Source organism: Tursiops truncatus, chromosome X (assembly GCF_011762595.2).
Source record: "Tursiops truncatus isolate mTurTru1 chromosome X, mTurTru1.mat.Y, whole genome shotgun sequence".
Classification (NCBI taxonomy): domain Eukaryota; kingdom Metazoa; phylum Chordata; class Mammalia; order Artiodactyla; family Delphinidae; genus Tursiops; species Tursiops truncatus.
This window is the reverse complement of record NC_047055.1, coordinates 62,679,856-62,698,910: the sequence shown is the minus strand read 5'-3', so window position 1 is coordinate 62,698,910 and position 19,055 is coordinate 62,679,856. Positions and strand designations below refer to the sequence as shown.

General features: G+C 35.6%; 1 protein-coding gene and 1 non-coding gene across 6 annotated transcripts in view; one reads left to right on the top strand and one right to left on the bottom strand.

Moving 5' to 3' along the window:
- BRWD3 (bromodomain and WD repeat domain containing 3) overlaps nt 1-19,055 on the bottom strand; it is a 124,235-nt gene that overhangs the window by 90,400 nt on the left and 14,780 nt on the right. The window lies entirely within an intron of this gene.
- Nucleotides 10,029-10,135, top strand: LOC117310507 (U6 spliceosomal RNA). The gene has a single exon (XR_004524651.1). It is a non-coding gene; the product is annotated as a U6 spliceosomal RNA (small nuclear RNA).

The following is a 19,055-nucleotide window of genomic DNA, read 5'->3' as shown; positions in this document are numbered from 1 at the left end:
AAATACAACATCCTTTCATGATAAAAACTTTCAACATATTGGGTACAGAAAGAGCATACCAACATAATAAAGGCCATATGCAACAAACCCATAGCTAACATTATATTCAATGGTGAAAAATTGAAAGCTTTTCCTCTAAGACCAGGAACAAGACAAGGATGCCCACTCTCACCACTCTCATTCAGTATAGTACTAAAAGTCCTAGATAGAGCAATTAGGTAAGACAAAAAACTACAAGACATCCAAATCGAGAAGGAAGAAGTATAATTGTTGTTATTAGCAGATGATATGATTTTATATAGAGAAAATCCCAAAGACTCAAGTAAAATATGTTATAAGGAATCAACACATTGAGTAAAGTTGCAGGATATAAAATCAACATAAAGATATGAGTTGCATTTCTATACACTAATAATAAAACATCTGAAAACAAAACTATCCATTCACAATAGCATCAAAAACAATAAAATACCTAGGAGTAAATTTAACCAAGGAAGTAAAAGATTTGTACAAAAATAAATAAATAAATAACTACAAGACTTTGTTGAAAGAAATTGAAGATATAAACAAATGGAAAGAAATCCCATGTTCATGGATGCAAAGATTGTTAAAATGTCCATGCCACCCATATCTATCTGTAGATTCAACACAATCCCTATGAAAATTCCAATGGCATAATTCAAAATAAAATTCAAAATTCAGAAAAAACAATTCCAATGGCATAATTCAAAGAAATAGAAAAAGCAATCCTAAAATTTGTATGGAAGCACAAAAAAAACCCAGAATAGCCAAAGCAATCCTGAGAAAGAACAAAGCCAGATATACCACACTTTCTGATTTCAAACTATACTACAAAGCTATAGTAATTAAAGCAGTATGGTATTGGTATAAACACAGACCCACAGACCAATGGAACATATTGAGAGTCCAGAAATAACCTTACATGTATGGTCAACTAATATTCAAAAACAGAGTCAAGGGAACCAAGAACACTCAATGGGGAAAGGATAGTCTCTTCAACAAATGGTGCTGAGAAAACTAGATAAACACAGGCAAAAAAATGAAATTGGACCCTTGTCTTACACCACTCACAAAAATTAACTCAAAATGTACCAGAGATCTGATACCATAAAACTTCTAAAAGAAAATGTAGGGAAGAAGCTCCTTGACACTGGTCATGGCAATGATTATTCACATATGACACCAGAAACATAAACAACAAAAGCAAAAATCAACAAGTGGGACATCAAACTTAAAAGCTCCTGCTCAGCAAAAGAATTAAAATGATGAAAAGACAACCTACAGAATGTGAGAAAATTTTTGCAAACCATGTATCTGATAAGGGGTTAATATCCAACATATATAAAGAACTCATAAAACTCAATAACAAAAAATCTGATTAAAAAGTGGGCAGAGGAACTAAACAGACATTTCTCCAAAGAAGACATCCAAATGCCCACCAGATAAATGAAAAGATACTCAACATCACTAATTGTCAGGGAAATGCAAAGCAAAGCCACAACGAGATATCACCTCACATCTTTTAGAATGGCTATCATCAAGAAGACAAGAGATAACACACACTGGCAAGGATGAGGAGAAAAGGGAACTGTTGGTGGGAATGTAAGTTGGTTCAGCCCCTATGGAAAACAATACGGAGGTTCCTCAATAAATTAAAAATAGAACTACCAGGGAATTCCCTGGCAGTCCAGTGGTTAGGATGCCACACTTCCACTGCAGGGGTCATGGGTTCAATCCCTGGTTGGGGAACTAAGATCCCACATGCTACACGGCACAGCCAAAAAAAAAAAGAAAAGAAAAAAAAAACTACCATATTACCCAGCAATTCCACTTTTCACTATATTCCCAGAGGAAATGAAAACAAAATATTGAAGAGATTCACTCTCACTTTTATTCTGGTATTATTCACAATAGCCATGAGATGGAAACAACCTACGTACCCATAACAGACGAATGGATAAAGCAGTTGTGGTATACAATGGAATATTATTCAGCCATGATAAAGAAGGGCATCTTGCCATTTCTGACATGTATGGACCTTGAAGACTTTATGTTAAGTGCGATAAGTCAGACAGAGAAAGACAAGTACTATATAAAGACAGTAAGATGGTGGTTATCAGGGGCTGGGGAGTAGGGGAATAGGACAGATGGTTGAGGGTACAAACTTAGTAAACAGTACATAAGTCCTTTGGATCTAATGCACAGTATAGTGAATATAGACAACAATACTGTTGTATAATTATCAAACTTGCTGACATTAGAACTTAATTATTCCAATCATTAAAATGAAATGATGATTATGTGACGTGATAGAGGTGCTAACTATCATTACAATGGCAATCATACTAAAATATGTAAATGTACCAACATGTTGTACACCCTTAAATTTACACAATGTTATATGTGTAACAAATATATTTCAATTTAAAAATGTGCATTAAAAATGCCCATTTTTGTAAAAAGCATAGGCTCAAATAAGCATTTGATTCAACCACAGGAAGAGACATTTGCTCACAGGTACAATTAGAAATTTAATATTTGTAATCATTTTCTGTCTTATGAAATTTTTCATTGAGATTTACATTTAAAATGTAACTGAGCTTTGTGCTCTTTAATTCTAGACGCAGGAAATGCAGGAGACAGGAAAAACAGCTGCCTTTGGCAATCAGAAAATGCAAACCTGCTGTCTATGACAACATGGATGAACCTGGTGGACATTATGCTAAGTGAAATAAACCAGACGGAGAAGGACAAATATTACATGATTTCACTCATATGTAGAATCTTTTTTAAAAAGTTGAATTCATAGTAACAATAAGTAGAATGGTAGTTGCCAGAGGCAGGGGGGAGACAGAGGAGGAGATACTGTTTAAGGAGTACAAACATTCGGTTTTAAGATAAAAAAATTCTGGAGATCTAATATACAGCTTAGTGACTACAGTCAATAATAATCTACTGTATACTTGAAATTTGGTAAGAAAGTAAATCTTAAGTGTTCTCATAACACACACAAAAATGGTAACATGATAGGTAACTAACAGGTTTATTTTTTATTGTGGTAATCATTTCACATGGTAGACATATATCAAAACACCAAGTTGTACAACTTAAATGTATACAATATGTTTTTGTCAAAAATAAATAAATAGAAAGGAAAAATGCAAGCCAACACTAGTGAAGATTCTGAGAGGCTAATCAGCACTTCTGAGGCCCTAGAAAGTAATCTACACACAACCATGATTTACCTTTCTCTCTTTGAACTAGTGTATGTTATAGAATTGTGCTAGAGCTTGAAGGGACTTTAAAGATTAATTTTTACTCTAATAACTCATTTTACATATAAATAAACTATGATCCAGGTTGGTGAAGCAAATTTTCCAAAGTCATACAGGTGATAATTAACAGAGAAGGAGGGTGCTTGAACTTATGTCCAATGTTCTTTTTTCTTATACCACAGCTACCTGTCAGTTAGTGCTTTATGTTTAAACATATCAGCAATGTTTACCCCCCACCAAATAAAGGATACTGATGGGTCAAAGCAGTGAACTCACCCCTTGTTTTTCTGGGTACCAAGTCACTATTCAATATAAATGAGGACATGTGTTTGACAGACAAGGAGAGCAGGGCAAAGGATATATACAATAGTAATCCTGTGGGAAAATCAAAGAGCCAGGCAAGTAGCTCAACAGGTGTTGGCAGAGTGGGTTCTACCAATTCCCCCTATTTTGGCAGAATAATGGAGTAAAAAGACAACATAGTATTGAGAAAAGAACAAGAGGCCTAGCTTCTTCCTTATCTATAAAATCTATAAAACAGGCATAATACCACCTAAGTGACATGAATTTTGTAGAACATCTAGCACAGTAAGGTTTACTTTCTGTGAAGCTTAGTTCCTATTCTTCTTCCCTTTCCTTTCCTCTCTAGAATTTCAATGTTCTCACATTCCAAAATGGGTAGGGTGGAGGGAAGAGGGAAACATTTGGTATTAGATCGGTTACTCTAATGATAGTAATCTCTATGCTAAAGAAAATAATAAAATACATACAAAAATATTATATTATCCATACATTGCCAACCAGAGTAGACTAAAAAAATCCCTTGTTATATAATAAAACTTAATATTTATTTAATACTTTTTATGTGCCAGGCACTACGCTAAGCACTTTATATGTTTAACTTAGTTAACCCTACGAAGTGAGTACTATTAACATCCCCTTTTTAAAGACATGGAAACTGAGGCATAAAGGGGTTAAATAATTTCTCCAAGATCCCAAGCTAGTAAGTGACAGAGCCAGGATTCAAATCTAGGCAATATGACTTCAGAGGCTGATCTCTTAACCAATATTGTATAACAGTTTTTCTGAAAATGAGAGAAAAAATTTTAAAAATTATCATTTGCACCAATAGGTAAACTGTGTCCCAAACCTTCTAGCCCAAACCAACCCATATCATAATTACATCTGCCAAATCATATAATCCCAAAACTATAGTATAAAAAAGCAAGATAGAATATGTTTTAAAAGAGATTGAAAACTCCTAGAAATAATAGGTGGGCTGAGCAAGGTCACAGGAAATAAGATCAACACACATAAATCAAATGCATTTCTATACACTAATACTGAATATGCAGAAACCAAAATTAAAAACACAATATCATCAATAGGGGTAGGGAGTTAAGAGGTACAAACTACTTGGTATAAAATAAATAAGCTACAAGAATATATTGTGCAGGGTTTCCCTGGTGGCGCAGTGGTTGAGAGTCCGCCTGCCGATGCAGGGGACACGGGTTCGTGCCCCGGTCCGGTAAGATCCCACATGACGTGGAGCGGCTGGGCCCGTGAGCCATGGCTGCTGAGCCTGCGCGTCCAGAGCCTGTGCTCCGCAACAGGAGAGGCCATAACAGTGAGAGGCCCGCGTACAGCAAAAAAACAAAAAAAAAAACAAACAAACAAACAAAAAAAAAAAAATATATATATATATATATATTGTGCAGCACAGGGAATATAGCCTCTATTTTATAATAACCACAGATGGAGCATAATCTTTAAACGTTGTGAATCACTATGTTCTACACCTGAAACTTACGTAATATTGTAAATCGACTATACCTCGATAAAAAATAAAGTGTAAAAAAACCACACACATTTACAATCACTCCAAAAATTAAATACTTGGATATATACTTAACAAAACATGTACAATGTCTGTATGCTGTAATTATAAAATGCTGATGAAAGAAATCAAAGGAGACCGCAATAAATAGAGACATACCATGTCCATGGATTGAAGTCTCGACATAGTAAACACGTCAATTCTCCCAAATTGATTTATAGGCTTAATGCAATTCCTTTCAAAAGGCTTTTACAGACATTAATAACCCTGTCCTAAAATTTATATGGAATGGCACTGGCCCTAGAATGTTGAAAACAATCTCGACAAATAATAAAGTGAGAGGGACTACTCTTTCCAACGTTAAGCCTTACTATGTAACTACAATAATCAAAACAATGCGGTCCTGGTAAAGAGATAAACACATATATCAATAGAACAGAATAGAGGACCAAGCAGATCCACACAAATAGTAACTGATGTTTGAAAAAAGTACAAATCAAATTCAATGGAGGAAGGATATCATTTTAAACGAATGGTGTTGGAGCAACTAGATATCCATTGATAAAAAATAATGAACTCCCACCTAAACTTCAAACCTAAACTTCTCCCAGTTTACCAACCCAGCACCTTTGCTTATGCTATTCCTTTAGCCTTATGCCTAACCTCTGCCATTTCATCTTGTCAATATCCTTCTTATCCTTGGAGGCATAGCCTAAAACCATTCTTTTTCATGAAATCTTTCTCAATCACTTCAGCCAAAACTAAACCCTCCTGTTTCACTTCTTATCGTGGTCCTTGTATTAGTTATCTGTGCATATCTCTGATCTAAGATTACAAGCACTTTAAGGATAGAGATTAATGTATCAAGTACTGACCTAGTTCAGTCAGTACATGATAGATTAATCATGTACTGATTAATGTACTTCTAGTACCTTGGAAGCAAAAGACCCTCAAGTATTTGCTTAATTAATCTGGTCCCACCTTTCCCAAAATATCCAACCATAATTCATACTCCTCCAGGGCATAAATTTTCCACTTAAAATCATAGAAGCCTTCTTTTCTGTCCTATGCAGATATCCTCTCATCTGTAATGTTCCACCCTTCAAGTTATAATTAATCCTTCAAAGTTCATCTCAAAGGTCACTTATTCCTTAAAATCTTTCCGTGTTTCTCTTAATCAGTTTCACCTCTCCTTCCTTCCTTAATGCCCATTACTGTATTTCCCTTAAATCACTTAGTCTATGTCTGCTTTAGACAGAACATTTGTGCTTCCTCCCCCAAATTCATATATTGAAAACCTAATATCCAATGTGATGGTATTAGGATGTGGTACCTTTGGGGAAGTAAATTAGTGACCTTATATAAGAGGCCTGAGAAAGTTCCCTTGCCCCTTCCTCCATGTGAGGTATCTATGAACCAGAAAGCCAATTCTAACCTGACACCAAATCTGCTGGTACCTAATCTTCGACTTCTCAAACTCCAGAACAGTGAGAAATAAATCTTGTTCATAAGCCACCTCGTCTATACTATTTTGTTATATCAGTCCAAAAGGACTGAGACAATGCCTTGTACTATAATCATAGTCCAGCATCTGTCTAAACCTCCCCAAAGAGTAAAATTCTTGACAGCAAGGACTGCCCTGAACATTAGAAAAGGTTTTGCATATATTTGCTGTTCAAGTATTTGCTGAATTGAATAAAAATTATTTCTAGTATTCAACCTTCCAAAACCATTGAGAATATAAATTCCATAGTAAGTTTGATAGGGAATATTGATCAAATCTGCAATTTTCTTCTTATGACTTACAAGATATCATTTCTGATTCTCATTTCAAGATATCATTACTGCCTCTCTAAACCTTGCCTTCTTAGTTTCTTATATTGTTTTTCTACCCTGACTCACCCTTGATGAAATGCTAACAGTTCACTCAAATTCTATCCTGGGATTTCTTCTCTGTTTTCATGCTGTCCCTGCAATCTTACCTACCCATATACTAATTACTGCCAAATCTTTATCTCTAACTTACATCTTTCACCTGAGCTCCTGGACCACATTTTCAACTACCTAATGGACATCCTTCCCCTCTACCTAGATGTACCACAGATGGAGAGTTCCCAGATCACATTCATTATCCTTCCATCACAAGTTTTCTATATTCTCCCTCTCCTCGATTTTGTTACTAATAGTTTTACTCTTCCTCTTTTATACCCCACATCCAACCAAACTGTATTATTCATCTCACCTCCAAAATTTTGCTTGAATCAATCCAGTTATGTCCATTTCTGTTGCTACTACCCCCACACTCATCATCTCCTGTCTATACCTACAGTAAGAGCCTTCCCTCTGATTTCCCTGCCTGCCTCCTCCATTCTCTCTCCTCTCCAATTTATCCTATATTCTGCCACCTGAGCTGTCTTTTCAAAATAAAAATCCAATCATATACTTTTCCCATTCAAAAGTACCCAATGGTTCTTCAGTACCTGTAGTATAAAATCTAAATTCATTAGTGTAGAACAGAGGTTGGCAAACTTGGGTCCATAGGCCAAATTCAGCTTACCACCTATTTTTACAAATACAATTTTATTAGAAAACAACCATGCTCATTCATTTACATATTATCTAGAGCTGTTTTTACACTACCACAGAGTTGAGTAATTGCAACAGAGACCAAATGATCCAGAAGGCCAAAAAAAAAATTGACTATCTGGCCCTTTATCCAAAAATTTTGCTGACTCCTGGCACGGACAGTTCCGAATAATTGGGCCCCAACCTCCCTTTCCAGTTTCATCTCCCACCACAAACTCTAGGCTCTTACAAGGGGTTCTATTATGGCAACTAGGAAATATATATTACTTACTTTGCTGAGACTTTTGTGGAAAGGGCACTGGATTTGGAGACAAAGAACAGGTCCTGAAACTTAAGTTTAGATACTAAAAAAGCACCCCACTACAGTTGCATGTGAGCTAGATAATCTTTTTGTGATGATAACTCAAATACCAGATGTTTAACCTATGAGTCATTATTATCACTATCAACATTATTATCAGCGTGTGATCCAATATCATAATTACAAGTTACATTTGCATAACATTTTAAAGCTTATCAAGTAATTCCAAAGACATCTCATTTGAGTTCACAGTAATCCTGTGAGATCTGAAGGCAAGTATTTTCTTCAATTTGTAAATGAGGAAATTAAAGCCCAAAGAAACTGTCTTGCCTAACACCAATACATAGCAGACCCTTGGTTCAATCCAGGTCTCTTGATTCTAGTTCAACAGTCTTCTTACTTTGAAGTGCTGTCTATTTAATGACATTGTAGAAAATATATAATGAGCCTGAAATAGGAAATAACTATAACATCAAAAATTCTACATTATATTCCTCAATCTTCCCTCTACCTGCAAAAGACAGTGAACAAAATCGGCAGGGACTCTGGTATCTACTAAATTGGGTTTTACTGGAAAGTTCACCAAGAACCGAAGTGTTGGTTTGAGATGGCCACATCAGAGTTGTTAGACCACTCTTCTACTCCACTCATTATTTACAGTGGAGAAAAATCTGTTTGTTTTAAAATTATTGTACACTGGCATGGAATTTTGAACTGGTGTTAGAAAATGTTTGTAGACCAAAACAAAAGATTTTCAATTCAACAGACTAAGAATATCCAGAAAAGCCCTTAAAGACAATAACCAATTGTTGTAGCTTGACCATGTGTTTTTAAAAGATTTATAAGAACACATGTTGAAAGAATCAAAACCTATCTGGGACTGAAAGAGTAAATGTCAGTTAGGACTGAAAAAGAAAAAAGCAGCCCTGCAATTAATCAGGCTGGGAGGACAGACACAGATAAAGCCAGCTGAAAAGTTAACAGGAAACACTGTTTTTCCCAAGGTCATGCAGCAATTGTAAAATATCATAGCGACCCCTTCTTTGGGTGATTACAGCTTTCTTACCAATGATGCCCCCATCCTCACTTTGGTATTTTCATTTATTACTGGAGCGAGATACCCAAGTCCTAAACCGCCCAGCTTCATGACCACACCCAACCCGTAGTTAATACCCACTTCTCTCAATTTACCTCAGAATCAGCCACCAATCCAGAACTAATCCTGGCTTCCTTCAGACACTCCTCAAAATTCTTCAGTGGTAAGCCAAAATTTACTAAAGACACTTCCCTCCTCCCTCTTGCCCAGAGGCCTTCCACGGTGCCTCAGCAGTACACTCCCTCACTAAGAGTAAATAAATTTGATTTTTTCAAACTACAGGCTTGTTCCTGGTGGTCTTTGTTTGATGAGACAAGGTAAGTTATTTTGAATTACCCTACACATTCAGCAGTTTAGTACTGATAAAAGCCCTCCTCGCTACAAAACAAACAAAAACAAAAACAAAACACACTTGAACTGGACTTCCCTGGTGGTGCAGTGGTTAAGAGTCAGCCTGCAAATGCAGGGGACACGGGTTTGAGCCCTGGTCCAGGAAAATCCCACATGCTCTGGAGCAACTAAGCCCGTGAACCACAACTACTGAAGCCCACGCGCCTAGACCCCGTGCTCCACTACAAGAGAAGCCACTGAAATGAGAAGCCCGTGTACCGCAACAAAGAGTAGCCCCTGCTTTGCCACAACTAGAGAAAGCCCGTGCTCGGCAATGAACAGCCAACACCGCCAAAAATAAATAAATAAATTAATTAATTAAAAACACTTGAACCTAAACCAGAAAATCACTAACCACAAGAAAATTTCACTGCCGATAAGGATGAATAACTCACTGAATTCTACGGCTTATATCACAGGAAATATCTGATCAATGATGCTAAGAGATAATGACATCTACCATATCTTTGCCTGCCAAAGCCAGGAAACTACCATATCTGCTGGGAAAAAGAGTATATCATCGTGCTTGCTTCAGCAGCACATATACTAAAATTGGAAGGACACAGAGAAGATTAGCATGGCCCCTGCACAAGGATGACACACAAATTCGTGAAGCGTTCCATATTTAAAAAAAAAAAGAGTATATCATCAACTTGGCATCAAGCTCCAGATAAAAACCAGATGTGTGCAAATGGGTGATATTACTCGATTTTTAACACAAATGAGTCACATAACTCTTGAGCAATTTTATCTGTCACCTACAATCTAATAACATGCTATACAAAGTGTTCATGAAATCCTTGTGTAATTTGCTAATTTTTAAACTTTAATACAGATTATATAAAAAGTAGAATATTTCCAATTCTTCTGCAACTGGCATTGAAAGATAAACTGAATTAATTGTTTAAAAAATAGGTCAAGCTAACTTCCATAGAAGCCATAAACAACCCAGAGAGTTTAAAGGTGCCTCTTTACCAGTAATGCTTTGGAAATAGCAGGTCTAGCTATTTTAAAGAATAATCTCAACCCCTTTGCTAGGCCAGCCCTATGAGAGGAATGAAGGACAAAGGACATTATTACCAAAAGCATGTTCTAATATGATGCCTATAGCATCAAGAAATGTTTTAAAATCCACTAAAACAACTTCATAACAATAAAGCAAAGTTGTGACCTTCTAAGAAATAGTAGTTATATACCTACCTCAAAGACAAACCTCAAGAATGTGGGGGTAGGGTAGAGGATGAAGGAGGGAGAGGGGTGCTTTCAGCAAAAGCTTAAGACAATCAAAACAGTACCAGGCTCAACCGATAATTGCTAACCAAATAAAAGACTTAAGGCTTTATACACACAAGGCAGAAAGGATTATTGTTCACAGATCAGACTTCTTACACCACACCCATCACTATCAACATCATCTTCAAAAACAGTTTTTCAGGAAACAAGCTGTATTTAAAGAGGGCTAAAATATTCTTGGATTAGTCTTTTCTCTTTTACAAAAAAGTCAATTGATTAACATTTGTAGTTTTATTTTTTAATTTTTATTAAAAAATAAAATAATAGCATATATACGACCTTATGATTGGTTAAAATGCAGTTGAAGATATCAATCAACTCCTATAGGTAGAGAGGACAATAACAGACCAAGAAAATACTCTGCCAAGAATATTGGAAATTGACTCATGAAATTCAGTGTTAATTCCAGATTTAAAATGACTAGTGTTTTCTGTGTGAAACTTGGTTTGGGATTTCCCAAAATAGCTCTAACAACAAATTAATATAAAGTCTTAAAAGAAGCCAGAAAAAAGGGCAAAAATGAATTTTAATAAAACCTGAAAACTGTAGTAGAAGCACAACAGAATTATTTCTTTCATGGATTTGATGCTACTATGAATCAAATTATATCTCTGAAACCTTAACCACACAGAGTAACAGCTTCACAGTCTTTAAGGCTGATGCCATTCCCACCCCTTAACACCCATCCACAGTACAATTTAAGTAAACCTAGTAAGTCCTACAGGCTATTGGTATTCATGGTCATTGAATGTCTTATTGCTAGGATAATATCATATAAGATATGGCAAAGAAACAATATTTCTAATTCCATTCAGGCTTTCTGCAAAGTTCACTTAATATAATTTGGGAATAAATATCCTAAATCTTTATTTTACTATCTTCTTCTAAACCATTTAATTTGATTTGGTTATCATACACAGACATTTTAATTTTAGACTGCCTTTTCCTCCAAATAAACAAATCTAAACTGTTTTACAGCTTCCCTTTGTGAACTATAAAGTTCTATTTCTATAAGGTACTGGGTAAAATGTATAGAACAAATACTAAAAGATCCTTTTAGAATACTCTGGTGTATGTTGAAAGAAAAAGCTAAAGAAATGACAAAGAATAATGAGGAAAGGAAAAAAGTGTTCTTAATAGGATTAAACAGAAATTATTTTTTCATTATATTTTACATGATCATACTAAGACACAACAAAATCTACTTTCTTTCAAATAAAGGAATTAAAATTATTATCCTAATATTAATATAATATTGATTCCAGAAATGGATACAAGGGGCTAAAAACTCATATAAGCTATATAAAACCATAAAAATGCCTTTAAAAGGGATGCTTCCGTTTCCATGTGGCAGCAATCATAGCACTTCCATTCATTTAATATTTAGTGAGCACTCACAATGTAGCACTTACAAAAGACTCTGAGTTTATATTCCAGTTCTAATTACTTGCAGGTGTGACAAGAATCCCTTGCTCCTCTCCAGATACAAGAAAGTAATAACTTTAGAAGCAACTTGCTTCATGCATAATTATCAAGTACAAAAAGGAGGAAGGTGAAGTGGAGGGAAGCAGGCAACAAAAAGCAAGGCTTGGCCAAAGTGTGATGCACGGGCAAGAGACGAGAACTACATAAAATCAGAGGGAGAATGACAAATATTCCTGGCAGAAACCCAGCCAACCTCAACCAAATAAAGTTTACCTTAGAGTACTTTCTTTCAATTTACATTTACATATTAACAAGAGGTAGATTTCCCACCTCCAAGTGAATTCTGGCTTTAAGTTGACATATAACCATACAATGGCCAATAAGTCAAGAGCCAATCAATGTTAAATGGAAGCTTATGGCAACAGATAAATATGAATTTGGCTACAGAGTTAATACAAGCCTCCTGAGTTGTATAAGTTGTAAATTACAGGCCTACTACATAAATTACAGGACATTGCTATATGTCAATTGTACTAAAGATAAAAGAGGTAAAAAAAGGTTTAGAGTCTTACAGCATCATGCCCTTGACTCAGTTTAGAAATACAAGCATGTACATTTGTTCCTTGGGTATAATGTTAAGTCTCAAACTAAAATGAACAAGGCATCTTGCTGCCATTTCTATGGATAATTTTATGAAAATTGTTTAGAATGTGATAATTAGGACAATTTCTGAAACTCTTACCATGATGGGTAATAACTATAATACTAGTTCTTCCAAATATTCATTTCAAACAGACATGAAACAGATTTTCAAAATTATTTCTGTACTGACAAACTCTCAAAGCAGAGCTGTACTTGTATGAAATTATATTTTCAAGTTTTAATATGACCACTACAAAGTTTCCAAAACAACTACTAATTTTTAAAGGGATGAAGAAATAACAATACATAGTGATTATAGTGCAAGATCTCAAACAATACTACAAATATTAATTACATTTGCCCCAGGATTTCTTTCAGTGGCATTAGGTATTAATACTGTTTTGAAAGAAAAAGACTCACAGGCATAGAAAACTTATGGTTACCAAAGGGAATGGTGGTGGGGGAGGGAAGAAAAATCAGGAGTTTGGGATTAACACATACACACTACTATTTATAAAACAGAAAAACAACAAAGACCTACTGTATAGCACAGGGAACTATATTCAGTATCTTGTAATAAACTATAATGGAAAAGAATCTGAAAAAGAATTGATAGATATACATATATGTTACTGAATCACTGTGCTGTACACCTGAAACTAACACAACATTGAAAATTAACTATACTTCAATTTTAAAAAGTTAAAAAAGGAATAAGACAGGGACTTAATATGAAAAGTACTGTTTTGAATTTAGTTCAATTTTTTCCTCTGATTTAATTTGACACAATGCAAAACCAACTTGATTAGTCAAGCATACAGCTAATGAGGTGGCATGACTGGAGCTTAGACCTGTAATAATGTAAATATAGGCATTGTTGGTCTTGCCCTATAGGAATTTGGAAATTCATTCCTGGTAAATTTATTTATTTATTTTTCCTGGTAAATTTAAGTACACATATATTTAAAGTATTACAGCTGTTAATCTGGAGAATGTAATCTGGGAATTAACTCCCAAGTTCCATTCCCATGCTCCCTCTCCTCCACTTCATTAAATTACTAAATAACATTGCTGATTAACTGCACAAAAGATGGGAACATTTGAATAAATAATCCAATATAGTAGAGAGTACAGAAGGTCAGAATTTTATTGGTTTTGGCCAAAGACAATTGTAAAACTTTAATTGGCACAATATGATGTTTAAAGTGAGTTACTAAAATCATAATAGGAAATGCTAAAGGCAGTTTCTAAGTACAAAAATTGGAAATATTCCAGGTTAAGTATATAAAGTGAATCATTAGGCAATATATTATTACCAAATTATGCACCTATCCAGAGGGCTGCTTACGGATTCCCACACTGGTCTAGATCTGCACTGTCCATTGGCTATATGCGGTTACTGAATGTCAAATTACTTAAAGTTCCATAAAATTAAAAACTTAGACCTCAGATACAATAGCCACATGTGACTAGTGGCTACTGTTTTGGGTATCACAGGATAGAACACTTCCATTATCACTGAAAGTTCTATTGGGTAGCACTATACTATATAAAATACCAGTTAAAGTGAGTGCCAAGAAATAACTGGTACAATTCCAACTATACTGAATAAAATTTTAAACGTGGGACATATCTCTTTACGATAAAAATTCTACAGAAAGTAGGAATAGGGACTTCCCTGGTGGTCCAGTGGTTAAGAATCCACCTTCCAATGCAGGGGATGCAGGTTCGATCCCTGGTCGGGGAACTAAGATCCCACATGCTGCAGGGCAACTAAGCCCATGTGCCGCAACTACTGAGCCCACGCACCACAATTACAGAGCCCACATGCTTTGGAGCCCGTGCGCCCACACACCACAACTAGAGAGAGCCCATGCAATGCAATGAAAGATCCCGTGTGCCACAAATAAGACCCGACGCAACCAAAAATAAAATAAGTTTTTTTTAAAAAAAGGAAGTAGAAATAGAAGGGAACATCCTCAACCTGATAAAGAGCATCTACAATCATACTTAATGGTGAAAGATTGCCTGCTTTCCCTCTAAGATCAGGAATAAGGCAAGAACATCCAGTCTTACCACTTCAATTCACCATTGTACTTGAGGTACAAGCAGTTCAAGGCAAAAAAAAAAAAAAGCACTATAAGGCATAAAAGATTACAAAGGATAAAGTGAACCTGTCTTTATTTGTGGACAACATGATCATCCATGTAGAGAATCCCAAAGAATCTCAAAAAAGAAAAAAAGGCTATTAGAGCTAGTTAGTGCATTTTGGATTAGCAATATACAAAAAAAAAACAACAACTGTGTTTACTAACAACAACTGGAAACTGAAATTTTAAAATATACAATTTAAAATAGCATCAGAAACCCTTAGGGAAATATCTCACAAAACATTGCTGTGAGAAATGTAAAAAGACCTAAATAAATGGAGAATTATACTATGTTCCTGGAATGAAAGGCTCAATGTTAAGATATTAATTTTCCCCAAATTGATCTACAGATTCAATGTAATCCCAAACAAAATCTCAGTTGCTTCTTTTTATAGAAATTGAGACACTAATTCTAAAATTATACATTGCTAGTAGGAATACAAAATGGGATAGCTACTTTTGATATAATTTGATAGTGTCTTAAAGTTAAACCTGCACTTACCATATGATCCAACAATCCACTACCTAGCTATTTACCCAGAGAAAGGAAAACAGATGTTCATGCAACAACCTGTACAAGAATATTTATAGGCCTTTATTTATAATAGCCAAACTCTGAAACAACCCAAATGTCCATCAATAGATGAATGAACATACAGAATCCAGTGTACCTATACAACAGAATACAACTTGGTGAAATGATATGCATGAATCAAAAAAGAATTAGGTCTAAGTGAAATCAAACAGACACAAAAGGCTACATACTATATAATTTCATTTAGATGACATTCTAAATAAGGCAAAAGTACAGTGATAGATTAGTGGTTTCCAGGGATTGAGGAATAGGGCATTGACTGCAATGAGGCATGAAAGAAATTTAAGGGGTGATAAAAATGTTCCATATTTTATTGTGTTGGTGGTGGTTATACAAATGTATTCATTTGTCAAAACTCATTGAACTGCACACTTAAAAAGGCAGAACTTGGGAATTTCCTGGCGGTCCAGTGGTTACGACTCAGGGCTTTCACTGCCAGGACAGGTTCGATCCCTGTTGGGGGAACTAAGATCCCACAAGTCATGCGGCGTGGCCAAAAGAAATGGGGGGAGAACCTTTTTATGTAAATCATACATACACCATAATATATGACTTAAAAAATAAAAAATGATGTGGCTAATCCTTTATCTTTTGAGTTCTAAGTGTAGATCTGTTACAAAAGGAAGTATTGGTAACATCTGACCATGAAATGTTTTTTTTTTTTCCTTTGGCCGCCCCACACAGCTTGTGGGATTTTAGTTCCCCAACCAGGGACTGAACCTGGGCTCTCAGCAGTGAGAATGTGGACTCCTAACCACTGGACCGCCAGGGAATTCCCCATTAAATGGTTTAGAAATAGACTGGAAGGCAAGCAGTGTAACGTATGCCAGTCACATACTTCTCTGGGCTTTGGATTTTTCTGCTCTAAACGGGGGTTTGCAACCCAGTTTCCTAAATCTGCTCCCAGGAAACTTTCAGAATGTTACAGGTGTTCTGGGAAAAGGATTTCCACTGCCAAATTACTTAGATAATGCTCCCCTTAAGATGATTCACAATGCATTTCAGCATATGAAAGGATCTGAGCAGTCCTACGTGCATTCATTTCTTTCTGTATTTTTTTAAACTCAGTGTTTCCCACATTTAATTGACCAAGGAACCCTTTTATCAAGAAATAGTTTTGCTAAAAGTTCTTTCTAGTGCTAAGATTCTGTGATAAAACCTTCAAGACTTACCTTCATGATTAAGTTTTATTTATACAGGGAAACTATAAAACTGATTTTAAAGTAGCTATGGAAAGCTGTACCCCACAAGGAGAAAACTGTCTCAAATAACAAATTTTAAAAGATTTTCTACTTATCTTGTTTACTTTCGTAGTCAACTCCTCTGAGTTTTTATCAGGTTCTGAATTTTAAATATGTTGAACTTAAGTATCTTGACTAGTATATACTACATGAAAATACATCATGATTGAGTTATCTCTATTTCAATAGCTCATCCCCAAATAACATGGCAGATTTAAGAATGTGAAAGCATCAGTGACAGGGACACTAAAATTCCTAAGCAATTACCATTATGAATAACAAAATGATTGTCAGAATGTAAAGCATTTACTGTACAAAACCAACAGAAGTTTGAATGTATATGCACAGTAGAAAGAATTTTTTAAAAGAGAAGGAAAGAGGGACTTCCCTGGTGGTCCAGTGGTCAAGACTCCATGCTCCCAATGCAGGGGGCCTGGGTTCGATCCCTAGTCAGGGAACTAGATCCCACATGCCACAACTAAAGATCCCACAAGCGGCAATGAAGATCTCATGTGCCACAACTAAGACCGGGCACAGCCAAATAAATAAATATTTTTAAAAAAGAGAAAGAGGGCTTCCCTGGTGGCGCAGTGATTGAGAGTCCGCCTGCCGATGCAGGGGACATGGGTTCGTGCCCCGGTCCGGGAAGATCCCACATGCCACAGAGCAGCTAGGCCTGTTAGCCATGGCTGCTGAGCCTGCACGTCCGGAGCCTATGCTCCACAACGGGAGAGGCCACAACAGTGAGAGGCCTGCGTACCGCAAAAAAGAAAAAAAGAAAGAAAGAAAAAAAGAGAAAGAGAAGGAAAGAAAGAATAAAGAAATATTGAAAACCTAATACTCTACAGGTTCCTCTTCAGTGCTTCACATGTGACCACTGAAGGAAGTATAAAGCATATAAACAATGTTGATAGTACGACTAAGACTATTATACCTTTTGAACATAAATAAATGCATGAAAAATAAAAGCTATCTCAATTCAATTCAATAAATTAATTATGAATAAAGCTTAAGGGAAAAGTGAACACCAGAAAATTCTGGATGATAAACAAACTGCCCCTGAAAATGAAAAAAAAATAAAAAAGTTAAAAACACCATGTCCAACTAGACCCAACCCAGTAGTCTACTTTTTCCAGTAATATCCAGGCTATGGAAGAGTAGTGTTAGCAATATATATCAAAGAATCCAATTTATCTTAATAACACTTATGAATCTTTACCAATGACTTCATCTAAATATTTTTAAAAATTATTTCTAGTCTAAATTTATTTAACCTCTTTGGGTAAATAAGTTCTATAAGCTAATTACATAAAATAGTATTCCTTAAAAAAAGTAATCTTATTTTTCAATTTGAATTTAAGGCATATTCTCTAGGCACTAGGCACTATATAAAATAATGTAATTTTTCAGAAGAGTGAGAAAATAGGAAAAGAGTGGCAGTTACTCATCTTGCTGCTTGGTTCTGTACATTCTTTGCAAGAATTAACTTTAGTATAAATGGATTTGTTAGCTAGATCTCCTCAGGAACCACTACTATTATTTCTTCATAATGGTCTGGCCAGAGATGACCCAGGAATAATATGAATGGGACATGTGAATTTCAGTAAACTACAAGTGGGAAGGGTGATTTTTTCCTTTTAATAAAGACATAAAATTTATTACATCATTATAAGTTTGGCAAGCAGCTATAAGCAGAATGTACTTTTGCTTCCTTCTGAAATCTATCTTTACATAGTTCCTGTAAAATCTTTGAGCTCAGCACAGAAATATGTAAATAGACATCCATATGGTAAAAAACACCTGAAATATATAAAAAAGGAAATGCTTCTGCTAAGAGGAAAGAAAGAAAGAAAGAAAGAAAGAAAGAAAGAAAGGAAGGAAGGAAGGAAGGAAGGAAGGAAGGAAGGAAGGAAGGAAGGAAGGAAGGAAAGAGAAAGAGAGGGAGAAAGGGAGAAAGGGAGAAAGAAAGAGAGAGAAAGAGAGAAGGAGAGAAAGAGAGAGAAGGAGAGAAGGAGAGAAAGGAAGAAAGGAATAAAGAAAGGAAGGAAGGAAGAAAGAGAGAAAAATAGAAAGAAAGAAAGGAAGGAAGGAAGGAAAAAAAAGAAAGGGAGGGAAGACAGGAGAGGAGAAGAGTGGAGGAGAGGGAGGGGAAGGGGAAGGGAGAGGAGGAGGAGGGGAGGAGGAAGGGAGGGGGAGGGGGAGG